This window comes from Hypanus sabinus, chromosome 4, assembly GCF_030144855.1.
Source record: "Hypanus sabinus isolate sHypSab1 chromosome 4, sHypSab1.hap1, whole genome shotgun sequence".
Taxonomy (NCBI): domain Eukaryota; kingdom Metazoa; phylum Chordata; class Chondrichthyes; order Myliobatiformes; family Dasyatidae; genus Hypanus; species Hypanus sabinus.
Window position 1 is genome coordinate 57,228,725 of NC_082709.1, and position 27,725 is coordinate 57,256,449.

General features: G+C 39.9%; 1 protein-coding gene across 2 annotated transcripts in view; it reads left to right on the top strand.

Annotated features, from left to right (window-relative positions):
• LOC132392786 (abl interactor 2) overlaps nt 1–27,725 on the top strand; it is a 168,020-nt gene that overhangs the window by 17,952 nt on the left and 122,343 nt on the right. The gene's annotated exons all lie outside the window — the stretch shown is intronic.

Here is a 27,725-nt window from a genome sequence, read left to right on the forward strand (position 1 = left end):
GTGTTCTGTCCTCTATCAACAGTATGTTATAACTGCATTGCGTCCTAATTACAAGGTTAATTGTAGTCATCCACCAGTGTTACTTTAACACTTGTCAACCATGTGATGTTAATTGCTAAGATATCTGAACAGCAGTATTATGGGAAGATTATCACTTCCAAATTATACTCTTTTCACATTTGACATTCACCCTGAGCCACAGGCTTGTATCTTAGAAATTTCCTGCAGCATTTTGATATAGAACTCAATTTCATTCACCATTCCACCAGATAAAGAGAGTCAGTGAATGTGTCCTTGAGAGCATTGCACACATTCCCAGAGCATCACCACACTATAGTTCATATTTTTTTTTCTAAGTCACAGGTTGTCCCTTGCTCTGTCCATTTCACGACTTTGCAGAGTCATCCTTTGTTCCTCTTCAGCTGAACTTCTTGGACAATACAGACAAGAGAAGATCTGCAGATGCTGGAAATCCAAGCAACACTCTCAGGATGTTGGTTCAACTCAGCTGGTGGGCAGTGCCTTTGGAAAAGAGTACAGTTGATGTTTTGGGCCTAGGCCCTTCATCAGGGCTAGAGAAAAATAGATGAGGAGTTGGAGTTAGAAGATGAGGGGAGGGTGAAGGAAGAAATACCAAGGTGATAGGTGAAACTGGGAAGGGGAGTGTGAAAGAAAGAGCTGGGAAGTTGATTGGTAAAAGAGATACAGGGCTGGAGAAGGGGGAATCTGACAGGAGAGGACAGAAGGCCATGGGAAAAAAAAGGGAGAGGAGCACCAGGGGAGATGATGGGCAGGTAAGGAGAAAAGGTGAGAGAGGGAATGGGGAATGGTGAAGGGGGGCCATGACTGGAAGCTCAAGAAGTCGATGTTCATACCATCAGGTTGGGGGCTACCCAAAAGAATATAAGGTGTTGCTCCTCCACCCTGAGTGTGGCTTCACTGTGACAGTAGACAAAGCCATGGACTGATTCATCAGAATGTGAAGAGACATGAAAGTGGGTGGCCACCGGGAGATCCCACTTTTTCTTGCAGATGGAGCGTAGGTGCTTGGCAAAGCAATCTCCCAACCTATGTCAAGTCTCACCAATATACAGGAGGCCACACTGGAAGCAGTAACTAACATATCTACCCTGAATCAACATAAATATTTTGCTGCTGTTTTTCTTTAGTCCGTTGTGGTTAATACCTTGCAAGTTGTTTGTTAGTCTATGACGGGGGTCGGCAACCCGTGGCTCCGGAGCCGCATGTGGCTCTTTTACGTCTGTGCTGTGGCTCCCTGTTGCTTTGGGAAATAATTGGTTGTGGCGACCCTTTTCCTGGCACATCCGAACCTGCTCACAATTAGATAGCCTACGGGGGTTTGCGAGCACAGAGCTTTGGAGCCTCTGCGCCATGGGGGGCAGGTTGAGGGAATTTTCCTATTTTCCTATTTTAAATTTTCCTATCATTTCTTATTTTTTCAGAATCTTCAATACTGTGTTTCTGGCAAAAGACAAGATATTTCAAATATTAAATTGTATGTAGTTTCTTTGCAAAGGGGGAGATATGTTACCTATTGTTTGTTCTGTGTTGTATTATCTGATTGTTACTTACTCATTGCCTTTGCAATTATTTTTCCACTCATCCTGTTGTCTTCTTAATTTGTGTTAATCATTTTCTGGTAAATGATAGCCTCACCAAGTGGCTGTTTCTTGAGAATCTGAAATTAAGTTAAGATCTTATGGTCATATTTGATATCTTATGGACCATATTTTATGGCCATATTTGATTAAGGTATCACAGGTGCATGTGCACTTACAGAATGAGGTTGAAAAGTGATCATTAGGTAAAACAAATGTAGGGTTTTCGTTACTAGAAGCATATGGAATAAACTCAACGTCAATTCCAGATATATCTGGTGATTCTCCTCCAGCTTGTAATAAATGGAGGTGCAGAGAAAGGAATATTAGCAGCTTTCATATGCAGTAGGGCTATCTCACATAGTCAGCAGCAAACGAGATAGCACCTCTAGATGATCAGCTCTAAGACTGAGAGGAACTGTGTGTGTGCTGTGTCTATGTTGTGTATTTCTATTTTTTTTAATAATTAAGGAAAAATATTTTAATTGCATTGAGCCAAGTAGCTCTGTGGGAGCTTTCCAGTGTCATTAGGCTGACTATGAGACTTTATTGGGGATGGGTGAAATAAAAGACTAAACTAAAAATTTTATAACTGAAATTAATATTACTTTCCATACAGCTATTTGCCTTATGTAACTCCCATATATATTTATCAGATCACTCCTTAATTTATAACCATACCCGGAAACAGATCATAACTTAGCAATTATGCTCTTTCTTGTCCTTGGTAAGAACTTGTTCTTAATCCTTTTCATTCTATTTCATTAATTCAATTGCAAATGAAGTAAAATCTTGTGATGCACAATGTTGCTGCATTTTGAAGCGGTTACTTTTGAACTGGTTGAAGGATTGTCTAGGTTGTGTAGTTATAGATTAGAGATTTGCTTTATTTGTCATATGAACATCAAAACATACGGTGAAGTACATTGCTTGTGTCATCAACCAACATTGTCTGAAGATGTGCTGGGGGCAGCCCACAGTGTCAACATGGTTCCAGTGCCAGCATAGCATGCCTGCAACTCACAACTAATTCGTACATCTTTGAAGTACAGGAAGAATCCAGAGGAAACACATATAGTCGTAAGGAGAAAGTGCAAACTCCTTATAGATGGCAGGAGTGAAACCCCAATCACAATAGCTGGTGCTGTAATGCGTTATTCTGTGCACTATGCTGCTGTTCTGCCCTGGTTAAATCTTCTAGAAAAATAATGCACTAAAGAAAATCAAGCATATGTTTCAAATCCAGATATACATTTTGATGCTGCAAAACCTGATGTACAAAGCTTTCCTTTGTGAGGAACTTGAATAGAAGACTTGTACTTAACATCTAATTTATCCAGAGGTTGGTCAGAAAAAGATCAGTAGAATTATTTATCTATCCCTTACCCCCCCCCCCCCACATAGTTATTAGCTTCCTGGGTTGAAATCAAGATGTGTATTTCCATGTCAGTCTGTTCCACAGGAGCCAGTAAAGTTGACCCACAAGTTTCTAGTAAATAGTACTAAATATCTAAACTAGTTTTGTCCTTGTATGAGTTCCTGCACTCCCTCACTGACAAAATTGAAGTAATTTATGCAAAGATTGCCGTTTAGTTCTTTTCATTATTTTATAAACATGAATCAAAGTAGGCCTTTAATTCTAAATCCTAGCTTTAGTTTTGGCTAAGTCATTAACGCCTCCCTGTGATTCTTCAACTACAGAAAGGAGCCTTGATAAGTATCAGCCAATCAATATCACTTCAGTTTCTAGAGATAAGGAGGTGTCTGGTTTTGCCCCCAGTCTCTTGACATTGTTGGTCTTGGTTTAAAATTCTTGAGTTTTGTTTGAAAATTCTTTTTGCTGCTGTCTGTAAGGAAAAATAATATCTACCAGGTTCCCATACCCTGTGCCTATCCAAGCAGTTACCTTCAAAGATGTCTAGTTGAACTGGATCTGGTTCAGTTGGTGACACCGTGTGATAGAACAAGCTGTAGGTACTTGCTACCTTTCAGCTGAATTAAGGTCCTTCTTTCCAGTATTTTTATTAGTTTCTACATAGTTTCTACATTGAAGAATACAGAGTACAAGAAAGTGTATATAAAAGGTCAAAAAAGATTTTTAAAAAACTACCAATTACATTATATCTGTTCATAATAACAATCTCATTATCCCGTATTCATATGTTAATCAATAGTTATTGAACTATACTAATTTATACAAAAAATAGAATCTAACCCCTACCAAGACCGAAGCTGTTCATTAAGGAGAAAAGTAGGTAAAATACCTTCTCATATAATAAAAATTAATGATAGCCAACATTCCAAGATGGCGGCGCGACACAGCTTGCAGCGGCCACTCCGGAGCTGATTATTTGTGAAGTGGGGTGCCGTGCGCAATCATAATCGATTGAAAATGGACGTGGGAGCATGGAGGAACATCTGAAAATTTCCAGGAAGACCACCTTTGTTGCTGCTGCTGCTGTGAGGTCCGGGACTCTGCTGGGAAGAACAGGCCCCCAGTCCTCGGGGTCGCATTGCCAGTGGCTGTTGGCGGGGCTGTCTTAATGCGCTCGGCAGAGGATGGTGCTTGGAGAAGCTGTACTGGAGGGGATGGTCGTTGGCTCGGAGGTTGGATGGACTCGGAGTCCGCTGCGGTCAGGTTGCTTTTGTTGTGTGCTGCATCTGCGAGGCTGGGTTCGACAGAACTTTCATTGTGTGCTGCGTCTGCAAGGCTGAGTTGGGCAGCGCTTTGAAAGTCCATAGCAGGGGTATTTCCTTCTGTCACCGGCGTGGGATGGCGAGTCTGTTGGGACCTGGGGACTTGTGGAAACTGTGTGGTGATTCCTTTTAAACTTATAGTATTTTAACATCTTTGGACTATTTTGACTGTGCCCATGGTCTGTTTTTTTTATCAATTATGCTATTGTTTGCACTGTTGTAACTATATGTTGTAAATATGTGGTTTTGTGCAGGTCTTGTATCTTTAGTTTTTGGTTTTGTTTGTCTGGTGGATTTGGAGCTCCTTTCTGGGAAACGCGCTAAGACGGTAGCACAATATTAATACGCAGCAGCCTCTCTGGACTCTGGATTGAGGATTGCCAAACGTTATGTGGATTTTCTGGTGTAGTCTGTTTTGTCATATGCTTTTGTGATATAATTCTGGAGGAACGTTGTCTCATTTTTTAACTGCATTGTATTTGTGGTTTCTGAATGACAAATAAACTGAATCTGAGTTTAAACAACAAATTGAAGGTTTTGAAAATAATTCAGAAAAGGTCCCCACATTGTTTGAATGCCTTGACAATGAATCTTCTCTAAATCTAAACATGACATAACGTGGCAAAACCATTGAGCATGAGTAGGAGGAAAACACCTTTCCATTTAAACAAAAGTGTCCTCCTAGCTATAAGAGAGCTAAAGGCCAAAATATGTAAATCAAATGTCTTCAGCTTAATATCTTGTCCTGCAACAATACCGAATAGGGCCATCAGAGGGTTAGGCTTGAAATTGACTTTAAAAAGTAAGGAAAAAGTTTGAAAAGCTTCCTTCCAATATTTTTCAAGATTCAGACAAGTCCAAAACATATGAATTAAAGAAGCTTTTCCATTATTACATCTTCACAGTAGGGAGATATTCTGAATAAAAACGAGATAGCTTATCCTTAGTCATATGAGCGTTATGTACCATTAAGGTCCTGAGTAGCTGCTGCTTTTGATAGACATGAAAGTTAATAAGGGAGAAAGTTTTGATTAGAGAAATGACAAAGGTTTAGCAAGTGTTTGCAATTGCACTGAAATTTAAGATTAATTATGTAATTTATTATAACTTTAGTGTATATAGTTAAGTTTTCCTAAAACGTAAGCTCACGTACTGTAAGTACTTCTGAAAATCTTGGATTTACAAATATGGATAATGTTCAAACCCTTCTGAGTCATAGATTCTCAGTAAAAACCATTCCACTCATCTTCAGTTTTCAGAATTGTTTATATCAAATGAAGGAGTAGTTTTGTGACAGGTTGGAATGCTTAAAGTCAGGATATTGATTCTGTTAATGTGCATCAGCATATCGGTGTGAAGCTGCCCATCCAATTAGTTTGGTTGCCTTCAGTACAAAATGTTGGCTGGAAATGGTGACCTAGGCATTTGGACTTGTGCCATAGAAGGCATTAATTCTACGAGTTGATGTTGGGTTCTGTTAAGCAGAGCCTGCAGTTCCACAGCACTTGTGCTTTTTACTTTTAAGGTCTTTCTCAGCATCAAAACTCTCCCATTAAAGTTTATTATTGTGCTAAATTTATTGGATTAGCTTGAAGATAATACTTTCCACTTTGTTGCAACATGATTCTGGTATACTGGCTGTGCTCTTGGATTTAGTAGTCACTCTGGATCTAATCGAAGTATTTGTACATCCTGTACATCTTTTATTATCACTGGGTATTAAGAACATCAATTACTGCAGGTCTAAGTCATCAGCAAGTTGCTCAATGGCGATGGAACTGGACTTATTGTGTACTGCTATTGTGTTGTTGCATGGATCTATGTGCCATTGTACCAAAATGGTGTGCGAGTGATTGTCTTGGACGTTTTTATTGTGATCACAAGATCCTGTTGGATATTGGTTCATAGGCTATACTGAGAATGAAACAGCTGTATTGCCTCAGTTATTGCACGGCAAGGCCCCCGTGCCTCACAGTCGCTTGTTGTGGTCGCCAGTGAAGGAGACACTGGAACTGGCTGTGTGTCGCTAAAGTTTGTAGTGGGTTGGGTCTGGCTCCTTCTCTCGGTGCTGCCCTCCATGTTCACTCAGTGCTGTAGTGTTTGCTTAATGGAAGAAAAAGCTGGATCAGGACAACTGAGGGACTTGAGGTATATTTTTTCTCTCTTGACTATTTTTCTGAAATCACAACCATATGTGCTATATATTGTTGGTAATATGTTATGCACCTTTGCCCTGGAGGGGCACTGTTTTGTTCAAGTATTGATTGAATGATAAACTTGAAACTTGATAGAACTTCATACACATTGTATCTGGGGATTTACTTCAAAGTTCTAAATGTTCAAAGTAAATTTATCATCAAAGTATGTATATGTCACTATATTCAACCTTGAGATTTGTTTTCTTGTGGGGATTCACAGTAACTACAAAGAAGCACAATTGAATCAGCAAGAAAACACACAAGACGGACAAACAACCAATGTACAAAAGACAACAACCTGCAAATACCAAAAAAGAATAAATATATAAGCAATGTATATCGAGACCATGATACGAAGAACTCTTGAGACTGAATTCATAGATTGTGGGAACAGTTCAATGTTCTTATCCCCTCTTATTCAAGAACTTGGTGGTAGAAGGGTAATAACTGTTCCTGAACCTAGTATTCTGGGACTTAAGGCACCTGTACTTCCTTCCTGACAACACTCCTTGTTCATGTGCTCAATGGTGGGGAGGGCTTCAACCTTCATGGACTGGGCTGTATCCACTGCTTTTTGTAGGGCATTGGTGTTTCCATACCAGGCTGTGATGCAACCAGTCTATACACACTCCAGCGCACATCTATAGAAGTTTGTTTTTGATGCCATGCCAAATCTTCACAAATTTCTAAGAAAGTAGATGTGCTGCTGTGCTTACATTATAATGGCATTTGAGTGCTGGAAGTTATAGTGCTGAGGAATTTAAATGTGTTGGTCCTCCTCCTGTCATCAATAATCAGCTCTTTGGTCTTGCTGACATTTGAGTGAGAGGTGGTTGTTGTGGCACCACTCAGCCAGATTTTCTTTCTCCCTGCTATATGCCGATTTGTCACCACCTTTGATTCAGTCAATGACAGTGGTGTTATTAGCAAACTTAAATATGGCATTGGAGCTGTGCTTAGCCTCACAGTCATAAGTATAAAATGAGTAGAGCAGGGGGCTAAGTACATGTTGCCATTCTGAACTGACTAGGTCTGCAAATGAGGAAATCGAGAATCTATTTGCACAAGGGGGTATTGAGGCCTAGGTCTTGGAGGTTATTGGTTAGCTTTGAGGAGATGATGGCATTGAATGCAGAGCTGTAGTCATTGAAGAGCATCCTAATGAATGCATCATTACCGTCTTGTTGTTCCAAGGTTGAGTGAAGAGCCAATGAAATAGCATTTGCTTTTGACCTGCTGTGATGGTAGGCATTTGGAAAGAACAACCAGAAGACAGCAGAAGAGAGCCAGGAGAAATGCAGCCATGGTTACCACCACTACCACATATACATGTCCCATCTGCAATAGAGCTTGTGGGTCCAAGATAGGACTGTATAGTCATCAAAGATCTGACCGTTAGGAGTGGAGGTCTCCATCGAATTTCGATGGACAACCGAAGAAGACGACAGGAGTGGACCTAAATTGTGGATCCATTTACCCTGTCTGGGCCAGATACATTCCATGGGTTCACACTCCTGAAAGATGCTTTTGTGTTGGCTTCAAAGACTGAAATCACAGGGTCATCAGAGGCTGTGGTAGTTTGTGATTGTGCCTCCATGCTTTGTCAATCTTAAAGGTTCATCTGGGAGTGAAATCTTGTTGTCACCTATATTGCTTGGTTTCACTTTGTAAGAGTTAATAGCTTGCAAGGCCTATCACAGTTGTTGAGTATCCTATGATTCCAGTTTGTTCCAGAATTAGCACTTTGTATGTGAGATGGCTTTCTGTTGGTCATACCTGGAATTCTTGTAGTTAGTTGCCAGAACTGAATGCCACCATCTAGCCCTCAGCAGATTGCAGATCTTCTGATTCATTTAAGGCTTTTGGTTTGGGAAGACTAAATATTTTGTGAGGATGCACTCATCCATGACTGACTTTATAAAGACTGTGACAAAGTGTATTCATTCAGATCCTGAGTTCTTGAGCATGGCCCAGTCCACTGACTCGAAACAGTCCTGTGGCTGCTCCTCTGCCTCCTGCAACCTCCTCGTTATTTCTGGAGCCTTGATCTTTCGCCTCTGCCAGATGCAGGTGGGAGGGGAGCACACCAATGGTCAGATTTCCCAAAATGTGGTCGAGAGATGAAGCAGTAGGCATTCCTGGTCTTAGTATAGCAGTAGTCAAGTGTGTTGGGACTCCTGTGCTGCAGTTGATATGTTGATGACAAATGGGCAGAGATTTCTTCAAAGAAGCTCGATTAAATGATTTGAAAGGTATTGGGGTAGGCTGTTTTTTTTTGTTTGCTTATTGCTACACTCAGTGCATCAAGTGCCTACCTAACATCGGCTTTTGGTTGTATGTAAACTGTAGTCAGGATCACAGAGGAGAACTCTCTTGGTACGTAGAATGGTCAGCACTTGATATTCAGATGTTCCAGGTTGGGGGAATGGGGGAACAAGAGCGCAACAAGGCCGCGATGTCCGAGCACCATGAAGAGTTTATCATGAAACATAGACACCCACCTTTTGACCTCTTTGATTCAGCAGTCCAGTCCACCCAGTATATCGACAAACCCTGGGTCTTTCCGATGTATTCGGCTTGTCCGGAGTGAGCCATGTCTCTGTGAAATGCAGAATGCAGCAATCCTTCATTTCTCTCCGATTAAACAATCTTGCCTTTTGGCTTTTAGTCTTGTTCTCCAGTGACTGAATGCTTGCTTACAAGATACTAGATAGAGGAAGATTTACACCTTGGAGTTTTAATGTGGCTTGGAGTCCTCCCTTCTGGCCAGGGTGATGTATGTTCTCTTGCTTAAAGGTGCTGTACTTCATTCCTGAGAGAGTCTGCCGAGTCCTTCAGAATGTTGTAAAATTGCTATTTTGTTAAAGCAGTTTAAAAGTACATTATATAAAGGGAAAATACAGGCCACAGATTGCAACAATAGTAATTCAGACAAGGTATTTCTAGAAGTTTTGTGTGTGCCTGCAAAACACTGCTTTGTCACCAGTGCCATTTTGACCGAGATGTTGAATATCTTGAGGGATGTGTGCAATTTATGTATTTGAGTGATGTAGAAAAAACATTACCAGATAGATCAGCTGTTGGATTCCTGTGCTATTGTTTGATGTGAAATGATGAATACTTGTCATTGTTTCAGTGCTGATCCATATTGTTTATCATTTTGATGACATTATAACCCCAAGTAAAATGCTGATTGAACCTGACCTGCCCTTATTGCTGCAAATCTGTCAGTGTGTAACAGGATATTGCAGTAGCAAATCTTACTCTGTGTTACACTAGGAAACATCTTTAATTGATACTGTTATCACGTAACATGGATTGAAGCACTGCTGAATGCATAGTACTGTATAACTCGTTGCCCTTCATTTTACCTGTACTTTTGATTGTTACCCTAGACTTTCTTGTACTACAGGAGACTGATCCATTCCACTTTGACCAATCATTCAGTTTTTTTGAATAAAACTGCAGTGTAACATAGAATGTACTGCATTAACATGGAAGAGAATCCTGTTCTAATGGTGTTCCTGTCAAAGGCGACTGTCTGTAAGCCAAGTCGGCAGACCCATGCACTTCAACTGCTTTTTGTTTCAGATTCATATTCTATGGTTCTCATCTACCTTTAGACTCGTATGTATGAATGCTAGGGCTAATATTAATTTGTAAATGATTGCCAGCTTCTATTTCTGCTTGCAGTTGATTGACATACATCGGGTGAATTTTTCTCCTCTGTACATCTGGTGATTTTTTTTTAATTGAAAAGTTGTCTTACTTAGAATTGGCTAATGCCACTTGGCATTACTCTCTATTGTACCTCATCAGTTCACTACCCATCTAATGTAAATTGAAATGAATGAATCTGCTGCTTTATTTTTATTATTTGCGAGGTAATTACTGATGTGGAGCATGATGTTCTCTGTGGTCACAAACAGACAATCTGCAGATGCTGGAACTCCAAACCAACACACACAAAATGCTGGAGGAACTCAGCAGGCCAGGCATTATATATGGAAAAGTGTACAGTCAACATCTCAATCCAAAACATCGACTGTACTCTTTTCCATAGATGTAGCTTGGACTGCTGAGTTCCTCCAGCATTTTGTGCGTGAGTGTTGCTTTGATGTTCTCTATGGTAAAGCATTTACTTTTGTACTATCAAGCTCTCTGTTCCAAATGTCACTTTCTTTAAATAGGAAATTCTTTAACTTAAATCTGCCTTGATTTATTTCATATCTATTCCACCATGCTGTATATTAATTCAAGGTCACCCTCTGAAGTAACTTATTCTATATTTTTATATTTGCTCTAATAGAGTAGCCTGACAAGTGTGTTCTTTTCTGATTCAAAAGTGCAAAATTTAGCTACTGATATGCTTGGAAGTGCTGAATCCAACCTGATATGTGAAACCAGTGAATTTTCAACGACGGAGTAAATCTTTTTCCTGCAGTACAGCATTTGGGCTGAGGGCACCATGAGTGAGAGGAAAAGGCCCTGTACTTTGAACTAACATCAGACTTTGCTTATAGTCAATAGTGAGTTTAATTAATAAGACTTGGTCTTTTCTGAAGGTGTTAACTCATTAATGGGCTTGGTTTCAAATTGGTTGTCCACTATGTTTGGCCCTTCAGTTAAAGGGGATATTACAGAAGATCCTTGCATGGTCCTCATTTAACACCTTCTCACTCCCAAGCAGGTGAAGTCTCAAGCAATAAGATGCTGAAGCTTTTCTGAGCATTTTGTTTGCTTCACAACCCTAAAATTTATAGTTCGCTCAGTTGCTGTGTACCAATATGATTTGATCCTGCAAGCTGGATGTATTAGCTTAATACCACAACCTTGCATTTACCTGGAATTATTATTTATTCCCTTAAGCTCGGTACAGTGTATCATGATATATTTATTCCAAACTGACATGGAGAGAGGGTAATTCCAAGCTCAGTAACTGCATGGCCATAAATAATAGATTGAATTGAAGCACACAATTTGTATCAAGCTAAGACCTGTTTGCTTTTTCAGCAAAATTATCCTGATTTCATTGAAAGAAAACTGCTGAAATTTAAAATTCAAATTTGTATTTTCTGTACTCTTTAACTAAACTGTTATCCTCTACTCTTTCAGTAAACTATTAGAGTGACACATGCAGTGACAAAGATAATTTATTTTGAATTTTGCATCCTGAGAAAATTAACATTGTACAGTGAACACTTTACAGTGAATTCAGACAAATGTTTCAGTCTGCTTCCAACATTGGCTGACTGAATCATCAGTAAAGGCGCTGTAAAATAGGAAACTTCAATATGTAAATTTATTTTGTCATCTGGAAAATGTGTGCATTTGGGCCAATAAGTAGTTTCTAACCTGGCCTTTGTATGCTGAGATTATTGAAATCTGACTTCTGATCAATCAGTTGTCTCTAACTATTTGTATTAATATCTCCCCAGTTAATTCTTAGTGTTCATGCTTCCTGTTCAAAAATAGTTACATAATCAATAGTGCTGGAGGAAACTCAGTTGACTCTGTCCTAACCTGAAGGTGATGACTTTTGCCAGAATATTGCTCAGGGGTGTTTATTCACTTAGCTATCTTTAAATGTTGTTTGTCTGAAGGGTACATGTAATGAAATTGAATGGCTGCAAGAGGCATAACTGTTGAACCTGTACATTACACTGATATCATGGTTTGATTTTGATTCTGGGCTGGTAGGAGGAGTGGTGGGGTGAAAGGCTGATGATTTTGGGGAAGGGAAGACCAAACTTCAGACTGATCAGAATCAGGTTTAATATCACTGGCATGTGTTCTGAACTTTGGTGATTTACACAAGTTTGTAGTTCCATGAATTACAGTAAGATATGTAGTGCAGAAAGATAGCCAAAAATAGATAGGTAGTGTACATGGGATTTCTTCCCTTCCTCCCATGGTCCACTCTCCTCTTGTATCAGATTTGTCCTCCTTCTAGCCCTTGGTCTTTCCCACCCTCCAATCACCTATCACATTCCAGCTAGCCTCCTTCCCTGTCCCGTTCTCTCCACCCGCCCCCCCCCCCCCCACACTTTATTCTGGCATCTTACCTCTTCCTGCTCACTCGTGAAGAAGGATCTTCGGCTATCTATTCATTGCCGTAGATGCTGCCTGACCTGCTGAATTCCTCCAGCATTTTGTGTGTGTTGCTGTGAATTTCCAGCATCTGCAGAATTTTTCATGTTTATAATCTTCTGCTTTGCCTCCCATAGCAGCCTGGAATACATCTTGTCTGTGCTAGGACTTATTCATCTTTAACCATAGAAGAACCATAGAACATTTAGCACAGAAAGGGGCCTTTTGGTCCTTCTTGGCTGTGCCGAACCAGTTTTCTGCCTAGTCCCACTGACCTGCACCTGGACCATATCCCTTCATACACCTCTCATCCATGTACCTGTCCAAGTTTTTCTTATATGTTAAAAGTGAACCCGCATTTACAACTTCATCTGGCAGCTCATTCCACACTCCCACCACTCTCCGTGTGAAGAAGTCTCCCGTAATGTTCCCTTTAAACTTTTCCCTTTCACCCTTAACTCATGTCCTTTGGGTTTTTTCCTGCCCAAGCCTCAGTGGAAAAAGCCTGCTTACGTTCACTCTATCTATACCCATCATAATTTTATATACCTCTATCAAGTCTCCCCTCATTCTTCTACACTCCAGGGAATAAAGTCCTAACCTATTTAACCTTTCTCTGTAACTCAGTTTCTCAAGTCCTAGCACCATCCTTGTAAACCTTCTCTGCACTCTTTCAACCTTATTAATATCCTTCCTGTAATTTGGTGACCAAAACTGCACACAGTACTCCAAATTCGGCCTCACTGATGCCTTATACAACCTCACCATAACATTCCAACTCTTATACTCAATACTTTGATTTATAAAGGTCAATGTACCAAAAGCTCGCTTTACTACCCTATCTACCTGTGATGCCACTTTTAAGGAATTTTGTATCTGTATTCCTAGATCCCTCTGTTCTGCTGCACTCCTCAGTGCCCTACCATTTACCTTGTATGTTCTACCTTGGATTTTCCTTCCAAAGTGCAATACCTCACACTTGTCTGTGTTAAACTTTATCTGCCATTTTTTACCCATTTTTCCAGTTGGTCCAGATCCCTCTGCAAGCTTTGAAAGCCTTCCTCGCTGTCCACTACACCTCCAATCTTTGTATCATCAGCAAATTTGCTGATCCAATTTACCACATTTAAGCCACTAAGATATCCTACACGCCCTCTTTTTCAATGGTAATTCGTTGCAGAATTCCAACCTTGCATACCCTACCTCTCTCTGAATTCTCCTTTCTACGTTGTAAATATAAATGGTATGTATTTATTTAAGACCTTATCTAAATAGACAAATGAGGATGCTATCTTGGTGAATGATTCCCTCAGTGTTGCAATTTTTTCTCAGCTTTTTGTTAAAGAATAAGCATTTTGAGCATTTGTGTAGTGACTAGATCCAGTAATATTTATTACTTGGATTTATTTGATAATTATACTATAACAGTTGTCATCAAAACTAGTTTGGTGGGGGTAGAGTAAGAGAAAATTTTAAAAATGGTATTGATTCTTGACTTTCAGTACTTTTCTGGCATGTGATGTTAATGAAAGATCATTGGTATCTCCAAAATTGGGAATAAACCTTAATATAATGAGATGGATAGGAACATGTTGACAATTATTGAAGAAATAGGGTTGCATGTCCTTAGAGTATTGTAATTAAGGTGTCCTCTGAGATGGTTTACCCATGTTGTCAATACCTGGTCCTCCTTTAGTCATTTAGTAAGATTTATTCAAATAGCATATTTAATTTGTAAACAAAAAAAACCCTATAAAGGTTTTCTCATGGGTTTTTGAATTCCTTTAACTACCAAGATAAAAAGAGGAAATAGTAATGAGTCTAGGCGGTGCCCTTGCTTGTGTTTCCTCGAATTGATGATGGTTTTCTGAACAAGGTATCATTCAAATGTGAACAGTTACTTATTTTTACTGGGAAGTGTTATTTGGCTAAATTGTTGAAGCTGTCATGGTGCTTTTTAGTTGTATGCAAAGGTGTATTCAGGACTGTGAAAAAGCCTCAGCTGAGTATATTGAGGCCCTTGAGTTTAGACATTGATTAGGCGCGACTTGGGGTTTTGTCTCAATTTGCTAAATTTTGTCACTGAATGCATTTGTGACCTTGGTGCTCCGAGAACTATTGCACAGCATTTCTTAGTTGATATGTATGGTGTATCTCGAGCAGCACATTCACCTTTTGAGTGTGGTGGTAGTGGGTTCAGTTTTCTTTTTAAAGATGTGAGTATGAGACATTTCAATTCAAAGCATCAACAATTCCATCATTCAATCCCACCCACCCCATACAGATGAAGTTGGGCTCAGAGTTTCTGCAGCAGATTGTTCTGGATTCTAGCATCTGCAGTCTCTTGTGTCTCTTACCCTATTATCTTGGTTGATTATTCAGTCCATTGCTAAATGAGTGTTGAAGGTATCATTGTTAGGATTAAGTATTAAATCATGTCACCTTTCATGTTATGGGGTAGGAACTCAGTGGCATTTCAACCAGGAAGGGGAGTTCTTTTCCCCAGCGAATATTTATATACCAAACTACTTAAACCAGGTTGATTATCTCAATCTCACTGATTATCTCAATTATATTTGTATTGCTTACAAAGCAACAATCTACTGTTAAAAGTAATGAATAGTGAAATATTTTGTTTTGAAAGTGACTGAAGCGACCCAAGTTCCTCTTTAGTGAGTCTTACAGGATATTTTTCCCTTGATCAATAATTTTAAAGAAATTATTTGAGATGTGGGTATCACTGGCAAGGCTGGCATTAGTTTCCTCCTATCGAAGAGTTGAGTCATTCATGTGTTTTTTGTCAGCTGTGTGTTTATCTCAGTGACTATGATGCAGTTCAGGGGCTGAATATGTCATTAACTGTAGTGGAGTGCTTTTAGTTTTCAAGGTAACAAGATTGATATCAAGAGAAAAATTGTAAATCACATCCCAGAGCATAGAGCTTTCTGCTCCTTGAAAGCTCTTGAACTACAGTTGTAATGTAGAAATACATGGCATTCAATTTGCACATGCAAGATCTTACAAATCTTACAGGTCAAATGGTGATTTGTGTTAAACTCAATGATCTAAGCAAAAAGTAATGGTGACACAGTTTTTTTTGTTTATAATGTGCTCTTCGTGATATTAGGGGGCTGCAAACATCTGTATTTATCAATGAGTGGGAAATACAAGAAATGGGATATATTTTCTGTCAATTTCTCTGAGCCACATATATTAAGCATATTCTTTTATTGCTTAATTTGGTAGTAAAATGTATGCCTCGTTATTGGGGCTAAAGAATCTGTAGGGAACTGACACTGACTGTTCAGAGAGTTATGTTGAAAATGCCTTCCTTTCAACAATATGGGTCATTGATGAGAAAGTCACCTGAGCAAGACAATTGCCTGTGCTTGGACCATGCTATTCTGGGTCATTGATGAAACTCTAGAGTGTGAGGCCTTACCCAGTATGTGGCTGGCTGTACCTTGAATGGTTTAGACCAGGGGTCGGCAACCTTTACCACTGAAAGAGCCATATGGACCCGTTTCCCACAGAAAAGAAAACACTGGGAGCCACAAAACCCGTTTGACATTTAAAATGAAATAACACTGCACACGTTTTTTTTTTGCCTTTATGCTATGTATAAACAAACTATAATGTGTTGCATTTATGAAATCGATGAACTCCTGCAGAGAAAACGAAATTACATTTCTGCATGCAACAAAAACATTTTGAACTCCAAAAAAAAGACGTTGGGTTGAAGGTTACTCCATAGTTAGCCTACCTTGGATCGAAAAATTAAAAGAAATCGCGCATTGGCGGGTGTCAGGCATTGGTGGTGGTGACATATATTAATAGTGATAAAAAAACACATTGTAGCGGTGTGCTACACGCAGCGCTAAAATAACGACACGGAGTCGGTAAACTGCAGTCAAAGATAACTTTATTTGAACGAAACAGCCTTGTTTTTAAGCCTCTCTCAACCCGCCCCCCCCCCCCCCCATGGGCACGGATGCTCCAAAAGACATGTACTCACAAACCCCCAAAGGTTATCTCCCTTAGCCAGAACGCTGGCTAATTGTGAGCTAGTTCGGATGTGCCAGGAAATGGGTCGCCACAACGTTTTATTTAGATTGTACAAGATCACCATAATCTTCAAATTTAGAATTACATTTCAAAAACTAACAAACTAACATAAAATACATTTTAATTAAATACTCATCATTTATTTTCCAAAGCCACAGGGAGCCGCAGCACAGAGATGAAAGAGCCGCGGGTTGCCGACCCCTGGTTTAGACAAAGAATAAGACAAGTCTCTGGGCTGGCTGGCTGTAAAATAATGTAGTGCTCATTATTGTTTTTGTTTTGCCTCCCATGCACAAATCACCTGTTATGCCATGTGATTTGCCTTCTGCTGTTATCAAGGTGATGGCTAGAGATTCATCTCCTCCCCCCCCCCCCTTCAGCATGCTTGCCATGTAACTGCCAACAGCTTTTTCACATATTTCAGGGGGTTTGACTCCATTGATTAGCATTCAGTGTTCAGCACCAATTTCAGGTCTGAAAACTGTCCAAAAGCTGTACCCTGCACAACCCCGCCCTTGCACATGGATATTTATAGCTGTTTGCAGAGAGAACAACTCTGTAGCAAGAGACTTTCATCATGTTAGGGAGTGAAGCAATTTATTAACTGAAGCAAGCAATGTCTTAATTTACCTTAAGACTTTGAGAGATGTCTGATTTACATCACAAAATTCCTACTGACTGATCTGACTGATTGACAGAAAATTCAGAAATGTACCTCAACTGGGTTGTTAAGCTTCTGAACAGAAAATCAGTAATTCTTGGTAGTTTGGGGATTAAATTGTCACTTGGGACTTTGAAGATCTTCCTCAACTCCATTCCCAGATTAGGTGAATGCTAAATATCCCATGATGTAATGTGAAAAATTAATGAGAAATTTCTGCTGTTATTTTAATGTACTGGCACTTCATACATGAAAGAGACCTGGGTGTTGACCCAGTTTAGTAGCCTCATAGACTGGGGGAAGAAGCTGTTTCCCATCCAACCTAGTTCTTGTCCTAATGCTGTGGTATCTCTTGCTTGATGGCCAAAGATATTTTTGAATGGGTGGGAGGGATCATCGACAATGTTAAGGGCCCTACATATGTAGCACTACTGATAAATGTCTCTGATGGATGGAAGAGTGACCCTGATGGTCCTCTCAGCAGTCCTTGCAATCCGATGTAGGGACTTATGATCAGATAACTTACAATTATCATGTCAGAGGGCGATGCCACTGGTCAGGATACTGTTGATGGTGTTCCTGTAAAAATTGGTTGGGGGGGGGGATGTGGAGGGAGTCTCACCCTCAATCTCAGAAAATTCAGATGCAACTGTGTTTTCTTGACCAAAGAGGTGGGTGTTGAGGGACCAGTTAAGATCATCCATTATGACATTCAGAAATGTGTTACTAATAACTCTCCACAGTTGAGCCTTGTATGTAGAGTGAGGAGTGGTCAGCCTAGACCTTCCTAAGGTCCACAGCCATCTCTTTGATCTTGTCCACATTGAGACTCTAGATGTTAAGCTCATGCCATTCTACCAGCTGCTTTACCATCATCGTTGTTGATGAGGCCAACCACTGTTGTGTCACCAGCGAACTTGATGATTTGGTTCGAACTGGATCTAGCAGTGCACTCATGCATCAGCAGCATGAACAGCTGTGGGCTAAGCATGCAGCCCGGTTGGACACCAGTGCTCAGCGTGATGGAGTGAGAGATGTTTCTGCCAACATGGACTGGCTGTTGTCTTTCTGTCAAGATCCAGTTACAGAAAGAGATGTTGAGACCCTATGAGGACAGTTACTCACCAGCTTCTGAGGGATGATCATATTAAACACCGAGCTGAAGTCAGTAAAAAGCATCCTGGTGCATTAGGTGAAACTTTCCATGTGGGACTGGACATTTGAGAGATAAGTGAACTGCAAAGGGTCTTTTCCAGCCCTTTTCAGGCTTGAGATTTCAATGGGAACAAGTCCAGGAGCACAAAGAATTGAGTTTTATGGACTGCCATGTCCTCTGAAGAGATCCATTGATGTTTTGATGGAGCTATTTTCTGTTTCCTTAATACCTGAAAGTAAAAAAGTGGTACTTACTTGTTAAATGACAAATAGGCCTTTTTGGACCAAACTCAGTGTATGAACTGTCAGCCAAATATCTTTGGGATTGATGTTTTATTTCCCCCTTTAAAGTGGGGCTCTTTGTGTGTTTGCATGCTGAGGACATAAGACTTTATTACGAAAGAGTCAACCAGCAATCAGTCAGTTCTCTTATGTAAAGGCAGAGAAGTGGAACGTTCTCCTGTAAGTAATTTTAATACAGGGAAGTATTTTTGAGAACTCAAAGAAATTATGTAGTGTTGAATAATCATTGAGTCAGTCAGTGTTACTCAATTAAGTGTTTTGGTAGACTCTATTTAACACATCATGAAATATTTGTGCAACAGGATTGGTAGTTGTATACCAGAATTGGTATATTGGAAACCCAAGATAGCATTCAAGTGCAACCTGCACATTTCTATTTTACTCTCCTTGATGCCCATCAGTATAGCTCATTTTCTCATATTTGAAGTTCCACTGTGTCAGTCTACTGTTGAACTGTACCAGGAAATTGTTGCTAGACTGATGGAAATGGTGGAGGGGGAGAGAGAAGAGGAGCAAGAGTAGGCTATTGGGTACATGAGCATGCACTACCATTCAATACAATCATGGTTTATCCTCTTCCTTAATACCATATTTCTGCTCTTTTCATATCCTTGATACCTTTTTTACATAGAAATTTTTCTGCCTCTCTTTGAGTATATTTAAGAACTTCGTGGCTTCCTCCGTGTTCTATGGTGGCATATTCCAGAGGTTCACCACCGTCTGAGTGGAAAGCTCCATTTAATTGTGAACTTAAGTGTTCCATATCTTAAAATTATTAACCTTTATTTTAGACCCCCCCCCCCCCCCCACCAGAAGGTCATTGTATTCTTCTTTAGCTCATCATCCCCTACTGGGATATAGATTAGTAACAGCAGCACGCCAAAGTCCTCTGTTCTGGGCTGATAAAAGGTTGATCAGTCCTGTGGCTTCCACTTTCACCACAAGACTTCATATGCCTTTCCACTAGGGGAACAAACAGACTGGACCATGTTTATACAAACATCTGTGGTACTTATAAAGCCATCCTATGCTCTCATCATGGCCCCTCTGACCACATCTCCATAAAGTTAATCCAGCATAGCAACTGCTGTTAAAAATGGAGTAACCAGTCAAGAGGACCATCACTGTATGGCCTAATGAGGCATAAGCAATGCTTCAGGACTGTTTTGAACAGACTAGCTGGTGGATGTTCAAGGAGGCCACAAATGGAAAAGACACAGATCTCAAGAAATATGCCTCACCTGTCACTGGCTATATCACTGTGAGTGTTGACATTGATATCCCAGGAATGGTCGTCAACTGGCCCCATCAGAAACACAGAGGCGTGCTCCCTGATAAAATGCTGAGACGCTGTCTTCAAGTCTGGAGATAGAATAGTTCTTAGTGCAACCAGAAGAAACCTCATCTTGGGCATCAAGAAGGCAAGGACGGCCTATACACAAAAAAATTTAGGAACAGCTGTCCAATAATGAACCCCAGTGTATGTGGCTGGGTACCAAGAGTATTACTGACTACACAAGGAAAAGCTGCATCAACTGTACCAGTAACCTCTCCCTTCCTGATGTTCTAAACAACTTTTATGCACACTTTGAGACATGCAACGCAACATCGGTTATGAAAGCAGCCCCCACCCCAGCCAGGTGAGCAGCCACTGTCTGTAACAGCTGCAGACATGAGAAGGACTCTGCAGAAATCCAACACCCTGTCGGCCGAGCCAGCTAATGTCCCAGGCCGAGTGCTCAGGGAATGCGCACACCAGCTCAATGACATCTTCGTAGATATGTTCAGTAATTCATTCATCCACGCTGCTGTCCCCACATGCTTCAAATCAGTCACCAGCATGCCTGAAGCTCTACACCTTCAGAACTAAATGACTACCATCCAGTGGCACTGATGCCAATCATCATGAAATACTTTGAATGGCTGGTTCAAAGCAATTTACATATCAAAAGCTCTTCCTGCCACATTGGGCACTCATCAATATGCTTACCGACAGAACTGCTCTACAACAAATTCCACAGCATCTGTCTTGCACCTGGCCTTGACACACTTAGAAAACAAGGACACTCAAGTCAGAATGCAGTTTCTGAATTTCAGTTCAGCATCTGACACTTAATATCCCACAGACTTTGGTGAACAAGCTCCTATTCAGTCTTAAGTACATCACTTGGACTTTTTAACTAACAGACCTCAGATAGTCAGGACGCATAACTGTTCCTCCTTCCTCATAATCCTCAACACAGATGCTCCTCAGAGCTATGTGCTGAGCCCATTGCTTTGTACTCTGCTCACACATGATTGCATAAATACTTGAGTAATCATCAAGTTCACCGATGGTACGACAGTAGTGTGGCTCATCAACAATGATGAAGATGGCCTACAGGAGAGGTGAAAGACCTTGGGGCTTGGTGTCAGGCAAATAACCTCTCAATGCCAACAAGACAAAGGAGATGCAGAGCCTCTTGTGGTCCCAGAACACATGCTACACAATCACGAAAGCCTCTACTTTTGAGGAGGCTGAAGAGAGCTAGCTGGACTGTACACATCTATGCTCATGTCATTCTACAGATATGTAATACATGTCATCCTAAAACGCTGCATCACTGCATGGTACAGAAACTGCACTGTGGCGGACAGTTCTCCTCAGCAGGTAGTCAAAATTGCCCAATGTATCACAGGCCTAGCAGCCTAGCCACCATCAAGGACATGCATACAGAAATGTGCCAGGAAAGGGCCAGTAACATCATGAGGGATTCCATCCACCTTGCTTGTTTGTCCTACTCCCATTAGGGAGGAGGCTTCATAGTATATGCCAGGGCAACCAGACTCAAAAAGTAGTAAGGCTGATCAACATCTCCACCCACTAACCCACCCCTCCACACCCCAACCAGCACTACTTTTTAATTTCCTGTCAGTCACCTTGTGTACATATATTCCTGTGCCTAGTGTCAGTTAACGGACATATAATTAATGTATATAAGCTATCTTACGTATTTATATTTATTGTGTTTTTTATTATTATGTTCATTACCTTACGTTTTTTTTTGTGTTGCCTTGGAGCTGGAGTAACAATTGTTTCTTTCTTCTTTACACTTGTATACTGGAAATAACTTTAAATAATTTTGAATCTTCTCAGTGAAGATCTTTTCTCTCCCAGGGATGAGGCATTTGGAGCTTCTGTTAGTGTTCCTGTAGCTCTGGGTTTTTATGGGATGTGGTTGCTAGTCCATGCCCAACCCTCCCATCTTTTGTAGCACAGCTTGCAATGGGTGGTCCTGTGTAATTGTAGCAAAAAATCATCGTTCCTGTTCATAGATCCTCTTGCAGTGAAGACAATACACCACTTTCGAACTTAACTACTTGGTACACCTGCATGTTTGTTCTTTCTGTTGGTTCAATTCCTCTGAAGACCATGCAGTTTTATTGAAGGTGTGCCTCTGGCTAACTGTGGTCATGGCCAAAGCATCAGTAGATGTATGCACACAGCAGCTACTAATGGAAACGTGCTCTGCACATCCACTCTATCCTGACCATTTACTATTCTGTAAGTTACAGTGAGATTCAGACAGGTACATCTCTCCCCACCTTGATAATCAATAAATCCTATAAATTCCATCAAATGCAGACCCAGAGCCATTAAGTGCTCTTTATACAGTAAGTCTTTCATTCACAGGATCATTCTTGTGAATCTCTTCTGGGCCAGTACATCTTTTCTTAGATATGGGCCTCAAAATGGCGCAATATTCCAAATGTGGTCTGACCAACATCTTACATAATATCAGCAAACGTTCTTGTTTTATATAGGTGTCCCCCGCTTTACAAATGTTCGCTTTACACCACTTTGCATTTACGAAAGACCTACATTAGTAACCTGTTTTTGCATTACAAAGAGGATTTTCGCTTTTACGAAAATTTTCCCATATAAGTTAATGGTTCTTCGCTTAACGACATTTTGGCTTAAGAAAGGTTTCATAGGAATGCTCTTACCTTTGTAAAGGGTGGGGGGGAACACCTGTACTCTAGTCCTCTCGAAATGAATGCAAACATTCCATTTAACTTCCTTACAAATGACTCAACTCGCAGGTTAGCCTTAACAGTATCTTTTACTGGGACTCCCAGGTCCCTTTGCACCTCATTTGGAAAATAGTCCTACAGAAGTTCATAACCCCAATGTTTTATTTCATATGCCACTTATTTGTCCACTCGCTAAATTTGACCAGGTTTGCCTGCTTTTGTAACATTACCTGCCTATCTACCTGAGTTGGTATCATCTGCAAACTTGGCCACAAAGCTACCTGTTCCTGCATTTTGATCATGGATGTATGACATGGAAAGTTGTGATCCCAAAACTGACCGCTATAGAAATTTATTAATCACTGGTAGCCATCCTAAAAAGGACCCCTTTTATCCCTACCCTCTACCTTTTGTTAGTCAGCTAGTCTTCCATCAATGCTAATAGTTTACCTCTAGTACCATGGCTCTTATTTAGCAGTTTTGTTTGTGGCACTTTGTCAAAGGTTTTGTGAACGTACAAGAAAATTATGTTCATTAATCCTTTGTCTAGAATACTTAGCTAAATAATTCTAACAGATTTGTCAGGCATGATCTCTCCTTGAGCAACCTTGATGACTTCATTGTATTTTGTCATGTTCTTCCAGGTGCTCTGAAATTTCATCCTTAATGTTGGACTGGGGCTTGAGAACGAAAGTCTGAATGATACTCTGTGTTGCACTGTGTGTTACACTGCTGACAGTAAAAAAAAATGAAGAACTAGCACATAAAGACCATTGACCCCAGTCTACACATGCCAGCCAAAAACGGGCATGGTTAATCCTATTTCTCTGCTAATTATGCATAGCAATGCAGATTATGGCTCTTTGAGGGCATTAATTCAATTGATTCTTTTAACAGTGGTGTGTTTTTTTCTGAGCACTTTCAGGCAGTAAGTTCAAGACTATTGCTATTCATTATTTGAAGTAATATCTTCCTTGTTCCTCTCTAATCTACTTACCAATCAACTAAAACATGAATGGACAGCATAGCAGGAGGCCATCTGATGCATGCAATTCATAGTGGTTGAATAAAATGGACTTCAGCTTGTTCCACTTTTCTAAGAATTCTTTTCACTCATATTTATCCATTTCCCTTTTGAAAATTAACGTTTGAGTTGGTCTTCCATTGTTGGCACAGGCAGTAACGGTACAGTCCTTATCCACTTGGAAGTATTATTGATTGTGACTCTCCTGCTGATCACTTTCATTCTACACCTCCTAGCTCTTGATCCTTCCTGCCATCAATGGGAGCAGTTTCTCTCCATTTGCTCTTCCTTACCCTTCAAGATTTTAATCATTTCAGGATTTCCTTTCAACCTCTTTGGTTCCACTAAGAACAACTCTAGCTCCACTGGTCTATTCACATTACTAAAATTCTTCATCCTTGCAATCAGAAAATATTCTAGGCTTAATTCTGTGGTGGTCAATTCTTTAAACTGCCATTCTAATTGATGCAGAATTTTCTTGAATCTGATGTTAAATATTTCTAGCAGTGGCACTACCTTTCCTTAAAGTAGAGCAAGACAAAGGATATTGTCAATTTGTTTATTCAAGTAAATCAAGTGTTTGCTTATACAGTCGGCCCTCCATATCCACGGGTTCCACATCTGCAGATCGAAAATATTCGAAGAAAATTCCAGAAAGTTCCAAAAAGCAAAACTTGAATTTGCACGCGACGAGCATTACGCTGAATCCACACGAATGAAGTGATGTGTAAGCATACCCTGCTGTAGCCTCCTACCATTTCACAGATCCTCAGTCTCTCTCCAGCACTCGTTTGAGCCGTGCGTCTTGTTCATTCGTTACTTGTGTTGTGAACGAGAGGAAGGAGTTTAAGGCTAGTAAGGGATGGCTGGCTAGCTATGTAAAGCGCTACAGCCTCAAGAACTTATAGATCACAGGAGAAGCGACATCGGCTGATGCTGAGGTAGCATCAGCGTTCCCAGAAGAGCTATGATGGTTGCATCTGTACTGAACATGTATAGACTTTATTCTTGTCATTATTCCCTAAACAATACAGTATAACAACTATTTACATAGCATTTACATTGTATTAGGTATTATAAGTAATCTAGAGATGATTTAAAGTATATGGGAGGATGTGAGTAGGTTATATGCAAATACTACATTTTATACAAGGAACTCGAGCATCCGTGGATTTTAGTATCCATGGGGGGGGGGGTCCTGGAACCAATCCCCCGTGGATACAGAGGGCTAACTGTAGTTTGATCACTGTTTTAATTGGGTTGCAGTTTAAAAACCTTTTGATACCAGCAAAATATTCAATTTCTAGTGGTTGAGTTAGTAATTTGGAATTATTCCCTATTTGATGATCAAACCTAAACTTATTCCTGTCCTTCTGTGATTATTTCTCATTTCTCAGTGATAGAAGGTAAAGTGATACCCTGCATAGTTCAATATAGTTTGCAAGTGATGAAACAAGGAGCCCCAGTGTACTAAAGCAGCATGTCAGGTGATCATGTTATAAAAATCAAATACCATTGGAAGAAGCTCATAATGGTGGCAATCTACTAATTAAATCTTTGAAGCTGTCACTTCACTTATCAAGTTAACTTTGATTTTTACTTTAAATATCAAGTGGTGGTACAGGCTATATTTGTTTAGATCTTCACCTCCAGTTTGTGCATATGCTATCTTGAGAAATTTCCTCACAATCCTTCTTAATGTAGACTGATCTGTGCAATTTGGGTTTGGCCGTACAAACTGGATTAGATACACAAGTCACTGTTTATTATGGCCGCCTTTTGAAGTGAAGTATAAATAAAAGGAGACCTATCTTTTTTTTGTTTCTGACTTAGAACTTCCAGTATTGTATCCAACAGGTTAAATGAGATACGAACTTCTACACTGTAGTTTCATTGTCCATTCACCATCTCTCATCAAATGTTGTTCCCAATTTTGCACATTCTGCAATTAACGGTTGCTTTTCTCCCAACCTGATCAATTATTCTTATCATAGAGAACTATTTTGAGATGAGCTGGTTGCAGTGATGCTGCTCAGTGGATGATTGTGGGTAGAGATGGCATGATCCAATGTTCAACAGTAGTAGCTTTGTTCAGGGTTATGGCATAGGATGTTTAGCAAGCACAATGAGAATTGAGTTTTGGTTCAGCTGCAGTTCTGAGCTCAAATTCAAAGACAAAAGTTTTTTGTTGAGAATTGTTGAGTGTATTTGTGTCCAAAAACTGAACTTTGACTGTGCGTGCAAGCCATCTATCCCAACCCCTGTACCCATGTTCCTCGTACTCAGAATCTTTGCAATTCATTAAACTTTCAATTGAAAGAGTTCATTTAAATAACTAAAGGGGATTGGCCCCAGGTGAATTGGGATGACAAGCTGGTCGGCTGATTAGCAAATGAGTATACGCTGCCAACTAAAAGATATTTCACGTATTGCTTTATTCTGTGACATAGCGCCAAACGGTAGAGATGTCTTAAAATACTGAAAATGGAAGCCAAAAGTCAGCTGAAGGGAGAGAATTGCAAAGGAAGAGAAGAAAAAATTCTGTATTAAAATAGTTCAGATAAAAACTTGGAACTCTTTCATAAACATATTGAAAGTATAGATAAAGCCCACTTAGATATTATCTTTCACTGGAGTATTGTGCCCAATTCAAAATCATGAATGATTTACTAAAACTACAGGCAATCCTCTCCATTGGCAAAGGGCCAGTACCTGAAGTATGTAGTAGTTACAGTAGACATTAGATGAAGCGAATTATTTTACAAAATGTTATATCATTTTGTAATGACTTTAAGAAGCAATTTGGATAAAGACTTCAAGTGATAATTTTCTGGGGGTTGTGGAAAAGATGAGTGAATGGGAGTCTTTCAGAAAGTCAGAATGTAGATGAGTTAAATGTTCTCATTGCTATATTACTGTCATTCAGTGATTGATGACTGTTGCTTGCATTTGGCTACTCTCCAAACTTGGTACTGGCCAAGTCTGAGCCCTCACTACTTAATTCCTCTTGCAAGACTTTATAATTTAGTAGTGTTTGTAGATTTTGTATATTTTTACCACTTTTGTTTCTGATTTCAAATTTCATTTTAGGAATGCATGTCGCTTGTCTAATTAATTGAGACTTTTGTTGCCTGTTGCTTGAGGCAGTAATTGGAATGCAAATGGATTTCAAGAAAATGGATGTTTAATTGAACTTCCAGATTCATGTAAAACACTTTCTGAACAAGGCATCAACTACTGATAGGCAGTCATCATGCACTAATTACATCCTCTCCAAGGTGGTACCCATTGCTGTATTTAATTGAAGGAATTTCTAGTTTGTCAAAAACATATTTTACTGTGTATTCAATAAAAGCAATCAGCTTTTTAATCTATATTCAATTACACTTAAATTTGGATCACACTGCTCACAATTCCAGCACAGCAATGGTAACAAAAGACATTTGTTTTGGCTTTTTAATGTTACCTTCCTCCCAGCTGCATTGCAGGATACTGAGACCAGCCTAAATTACAGTTTAGAACTGCCTGGCTTCTGAGTTTTACAATTGTTAAAGATGTTCTCACCAGACCAGTTCAGACTTCTTGACTTTACCAACTCTGGAGATAATTCCTGATAATAAGAACATAAAGTCACAGTAGAAGTAGGCCATACAGTCCCTTAGGTCTGCATATCATTGATAACATAATGGCTGCTTTGAACATAACCTTAATATTACTTTCCTGCCTGCTCCTCATAGCCTGCTCTATCCCAGTCATCCAAAAATTCTCTCTCAATCTTGAATAAATTCGGTGACTTGACCCCACTGTTCCCTGGTAAAATGAATTCCAGAGGCTTGCGATGCTCTAAAAGGGATAAAAAAATCCTCGCCTCTCAAAAAGTTGAACCTTTATTTTGAAAC